The sequence below is a fragment of the Podarcis raffonei genome, chromosome 1, assembly GCF_027172205.1.
Source record: "Podarcis raffonei isolate rPodRaf1 chromosome 1, rPodRaf1.pri, whole genome shotgun sequence".
Taxonomy (NCBI): domain Eukaryota; kingdom Metazoa; phylum Chordata; class Lepidosauria; order Squamata; family Lacertidae; genus Podarcis; species Podarcis raffonei.
In genome coordinates this window covers 16,580,842-16,586,911 of record NC_070602.1, presented here as the reverse complement: position 1 = coordinate 16,586,911, position 6,070 = coordinate 16,580,842, and positions in this window count along the sequence as shown.

Below are 6,070 nucleotides of genomic sequence, written 5' to 3'. Positions count from 1 at the left end.
TCCAAAGCTGATTGACCACCAAGAAACAAAATTGCTGCATTGCTCATTCTGATAATTGGACTACATTACTAGGTTATTTTTGCTAGAACAGAGGAAACAAAATGGCAATAATTTCTGGACTGGGAGGATGTTAAGAGTTTTCTTATCTAAATGTTTACTGTTCACTGTTGCTGTTGGGTCTCTTTCCATTCCCTTGCTCTGATCTTTTGGATTCTAAGCACTCAGAAGAGTTCTAGTAAACTTTTAAATGTTTACACTGAAGAAGTGTAAATTGCCCTTGAGAATTATATGCAACGCACATGTGGTTGGCAGTTCATCTACATTGCTTCCAAACAACATATCTACAAAACTATAAATCTAGCTGGCAATGCAGTGTTTAAACAGCGCAATGTGAAGCATTGTGAAATAACCCACCCCAAACTACTCTAGGCGTCTACACGCACTGCATGATACATTTGGTGCTGGACACAGTTATCTTTGGGGTGTTGTACACACATCATCCCCATGTCATCCTAGTCCAAAAATAGTTGTCAAACTGAAGTGCAATCTGCTGAGAATGTACTTCCAGTGCTTTTTTTCCTGGGGAGATGCAGGGGTACTTTGTTGTTGTTTAGTCGTGTCCAACTCTTCGTGACCCCATGGAACAGAGCACGCCAGGCACTCCTGTCTTCCACTGCCTCCCGCAGTTTGGTCAAACTCATGCTGGTAGCTTCGAGAACACTGTCCAACCATCTCGTCCTCTGTCATCCCCTTCTCCTTGTGCCCTCCATCTTTCCCAACATCAGGGTCTTTTCCAGGGAGTCTTCTCTTCTCATGAGGTGGCCAAAGTATTGGAGCCTCAGCTTCAGGATCTGTCCTTCCAGTGAGCACTCAGGGCTGATTTCCTTTAGAATGGATAGGTTTGATCTTCTTGCAGTCCATGGGATTCTCAAGAGTCTCCTCCAACACCATAATTCAAAAGCATCAAGTCTTCGGTGATCAGCCTTCTTTATGGTCCAGCTTTCACTTCCATACATCACTACTGGGAAAACCATAGCTTGAACTATATGGACCTTTGTTGGCAAAGTGAGGTCTCTGCTTTTTAAGATGCTGCCTAGGTTTGTCATTGCTTTTCTCCCAAGAATGCACGGGGACACATACCCCTAAACATTTTGTGAATCTAAGTTTGTCGTCATTGAGGGGCAGTATTTCAATATGAGTAGGAAAATGAGAGTACCCCTAAACATTTTTTTGGGGGGGGAAACACTGTGTACTTCTCAAGAGCTTGCTGCCTACATGTGTACACAGAGAGGGCTATCTCGGCTGACCTCCTGTTGGGCTGGACCTGCTGATGTTGCAGAGCTGCTCCCCCTCACCAAGTTTAACTTTTTAATGAATGGAATAGGCAAAATAGGAAGCAGTCCGGTAACTTAACCAACTCTGTATATTGAGATATATATCCTCTGTCTATCAGTATATCAACACATCAGTTTCCAGCCCTTCGTTCATTTGAAAATATGCCCTCCTTGGTGTGAGGACAACCCAGTTAGTAGCTGCTGCTTTAGATAAAATAAAAGAGAGAGTCTGAGTCTAGAGTGAAATTGCTGAATTAGAACTGATCAGCAAGTTCAATTCCATTCATTTAAGTCTCAAACAAAACCAGGATTTTCTTTTCCACTACAAACATCAGAATTGATTGGTGTTGCTGAAACTCCTAATGTTGTGCTTTGGAACACAAATTTGTCTGAGCTGTAATGCTTGGAAACAAGATGAATCAAACATTGTTTCCCTCCCCATTCTTCTTTGGTTTGGAGTAGAAAACAAGGCTCTGAACATTCACAGAGAATGCTTGTTTCTAACTTAAAAGCATTTTAAATTTAAGACCAATATGCCAATAGGCCCACAAAGAGGTACTGAAATCTCTCCCCAAGGGATTGTAAAGGTTCTTGAAACTAGGGTGCAGCCTTGGTGACTCTCCCAAGCCGCAAAGAAAAAGAAGCTATACAGCTCTAGAACTTTGTCACTCTGTGCAGCTTCCTAAACCATGCAGCTGATGGTGAAAGCAAATGCTTCCACTTTTCTTTCCAGGTAGCTGTATCCCTAGCCTACATTTTCATAAAAACTTTAGCTCCTGATAAGTCAGAGGCAAAAAATAGATCCCCTGCCACCTTCCTTCCAGTGTGGTGTAGTGGTTAAGAGCGGTAGTCTCGTAATCTGGGGAACCGGGTTCGCGTCTCCGCTCCTCCACATGCAGCTGATGGGTGACCTTGGGCTAGTCACACTTTGAAGTCTCTCAGCCCCACTCACCTCACAGAGTGCTTGTTGTGGGGGAGGAAGGGAAAGGAGAATGTTAGCCGCTTTGAGACTCCTGAAGGAGAGTGAAAGGCGGGATATCAAATCCAAACTCTTCTTCTTCTTCTTCTGTGTTCAGTGCAAATTGCATCAGTGCATGTTTATGCCACAAACACTGGCAAAAAGCAGTCAATATTCTCTCTATGTAGAAAAACCAGTGCTTTTTTCTGAGGGGACACAGGGGTATGCATACCCCTAAACATTTTGTGAATCTTTGTACTTTTGTCCATTTACTGTATTTATTTTTCCCAATTTGAATAAGAGTACCCCTAAACTGCCAACCTAGCAGTTTGAAAGCATGTCAAAGTGCAAGTAGATAAATAGGTACCGCTCCGGTGGGAAGGTAAACGGCATTTCCGTGTGCTGCTCTGGTTTTGCCAGAAGCGGCTTATTCATGCTGGCCACATGACCCAGAAAAACTGTCTGCCATTCAGCTCCCTTGGCCAGTAAAGCGAGATGAGCACCGCAACCCCAGAGTCGTTCGCGAATGGACTTAACCGTCAGGGGTCCTTTACTTTTACCTTTTTTAAAAACATTTTTTTAGATGAAAAGCACTGAGAAAAACCAAACCGAAACTGCCGGAAGAAAGTTCAGCATGACTGTCTTTGAAAGGTCAGCCCTTTGTTGCATGGATTTTGAAGACCCAAAGATCCAATGTGTCAACCTGGAAACATCAAACCCTCACTTTTTCATTGATTGAACCATCATCAACCTCCATTGGGGGAAATACAGCCTGCTGACTGAGAGACTTCCAGACTTTGCCTAGAAGATCGACAGCAGTGGAGAATCTGCCACGTCAGAGATTCCAGAGAGGTAAAAGAGATGTTGAGGGCTCACACTGTCTACAGTGAGTCATTGCCTTCAGCTTTGGAAGACTTAATCCAGAGGGGTTGTGTATGTTTCTGTGTCTGTGTGATGTATGGTTTTGTAAGAAGCGAATTCATTTTGCTTCCTCTTCTTCATTCTATAGTCCTGGCTTTCTCCCCAGTGAGGTTCACTGTAGCATTTGCCACAATTTTACAAAAGCTCCTAAGAGAGGGTATTCCCTCCAGCCCCCACTGCTGCTGTTGTTGTTGTTGATGATGGATGAAGCTTGCCTTTTGTACACATGTTATGTTGCTAAGTGACTTTTGGCAAGGTGGACAGCTTGTTCCTCTGCCTCTTCCAAGCCAGCAGCTCTTTGTTTGCTACATTCCAGATGTCAGGGGAGATGGATGTCATCCTGAAAAGATGTGCAATCAAACAGGGAGGGAACGAGCGACTGGCAAGAGGACTGGCAGATGTGTTAATATCAAAGATTTGTTGCGTTGCCCAGTTAAAAAATGTGTTCTACTAGAGGAGCCCCGATTGCTTTTCTAAACAGCAGCTCCCTCTGCACCTTGGACATGGGAGATGAGACCACAGAAGGCTGGTCTGGGCTTTTGACAGCAAAAATCCATCTGGGACCTTCCAACCACTGTTTCTCCACTGTGTGTCGTGAATTTTGCTTTGCTATGAAGACTTCATGCCCAGGCTTAAGCCTTGTGTGGCTTGTGCAGTGGGACAAGGGAGCAGAGATGTTAAAAACACTGGCCAGAGCTTTTGGGACTTCCCAGATACCATGCACAGCCTCACATCCAGGTGGCACCTTGGCCATAGACCTGGCTTGTTCCATGGACATTCCCCATGCTCCCTCTATCTCTCAGTTTTACATCCCTCACTATGAACTGGGTTGGCTGCTGATTGACAGAACCAGGAACAAAATTTTACATATACCCACATTGGCTTCAGATGGTAATGTTTTTGTCTGGGTCCCTGTTAGGCGTTTACATTGCAAGACATGCACTGGGTAGGTTCTCCAGTCCATGCCCTGGTTGCCAATTTGCTACTGGGTCCGTTTCAAGGTTCTTATTCATTCGCAATGCCCTGAACAACTTGGACCCCAAGTTACTTAAGGAAAGACTGATCACCTTTACTCCACCTCAGTCACTGAGATTCTTTGATACTCGTCTTTGCTAGAGACTGAGCCTTTAGCGTGGCAGATATGGTGGAACTCCAGCAGAGATGCAGCAGGAACCATCCTTGTCATCTCTCGGACACCTCTTTAAAATTGTAGAGTTAGAAAAGGTTCAGAAAGGGGCAAATGATCAGGTGAGGGGAGTTCCTTCCCTAAGAGGAAGGTTGCAGAGTTTGAGGCTTCTTTTAAAGAAAAGCTGAGTAAGAGATAATAAAAAAATTAGAAAATTATTCACGACATGGAGAAAGTTTTTCTCCCTTTCTCGTGACGCTAGAACTTGTGGATATCCAATGAAGCCAAATGTTGGATGGTTCAGGACAGATAAAAGAAACTTTTCTACTCATTACATAGTTAAAGTATGAAACTCGCTCTCACAGAAGGCACTGATGTCCACCAATTTAGATGACTTTAAAAGAGGAGTAGGCAAATTCATGGAGGATAATACCACAGAGGGCCGCTAACCATGATGGTTGTGTTCTGTTTCCACAGTTGGAGGTAGTTATGTTTTTGAATGCCAGTTGCTGGGAACCCTAGGAGGGGAGGGTGGTCTTGTGCTTGGAACCTCCTTGGGGGTCTCCCACAGGCATCTGGCTGGCAATGGTGAGAACAGGATGCTGAACTAGATAGCTCATTGACCTGGTCCAGCAGACTCTTCTCATGCTCCTATGACTATCTTCTTGGATTTGCATCATCTGCAGCCACCCGCATACAACTGGTGCCCTGGAGACATTTTGGACTATAATTCCTATCAGCCCCAGCCAGCATGTGATGGGAGTCGTAGTCTAAAACATCTGGAGGGCAGCAAGCTGGCAAAGGACCCAATAAGGGTAAGGAGCAGCAATGAATAGCTCTTTGGAGACTCTGTGAGATATCTGACAACACAAAATTCAAGTTTTCCCTTTTCAGCTGAGGACATTAGCAAAAGCAGAATGCACAAGCTGAGGAATGTTGATACGTAACGTAGCTGGACTCCAGTCCTAGTTGTTGGCATCCGTCTGCCTCGAAAAGCAATGGTGTGTGCTTCCGGGGATGAAGTCAAACCAAAGTCCTAGTGAAGAGCTATAAATAAATAAGTTTAATATACTGGTTGCGTGTAAAAGGCGCAGTGTTTGAATGTCATAAATGCCATTTAAATAATCACCAGACGGGAGTGCTTATAGTTTACTATAAATACTGTTTTATCATCCACCTCTTTCTCAAACAAAGGCATGAATCATGAAGACACCTCCTGAGCCAAGTCCATGGAAGCCATTAGATGTTCGTTTTGGTGGAGAATTCCCCACCCCTTTCTTTCCACTTGCTAATGTCATTAAACACATTGAGAACTGGTGTCATTTAGTGGTTGAAAGGATGACTCTGATGTCTCAGCTCCACCATAAACATATTGGGTATCCTTAAGCCAGCCATGGGAGAAGTTGCTGTTCCCTACCTCAAGGCATGTTGAGGAAGGACTAGCCTCCATTCTATTGGAGGAGAATAGAAGTTGTGTCCAAAGCTGTGTCCAGTTTTGAGTCATTGTGGTATCACCAACATACAGGGCATGAAATGTAGGGAATTTATATATAGTCCCTAATTTATAAACCCTTCTAGAAAAACTGACTGATTGGATATGTCCTGGGCTGCTAAACAGGTCTCATACACATGGATAGGTAAAGGTAAAGGGTCCCCTGACCATTAGGTCCAGTTGCAGACGACTCTGGGGTTCCGACGCTCATCTCGCTTTATTGGCCGAGGAAGCCGGCG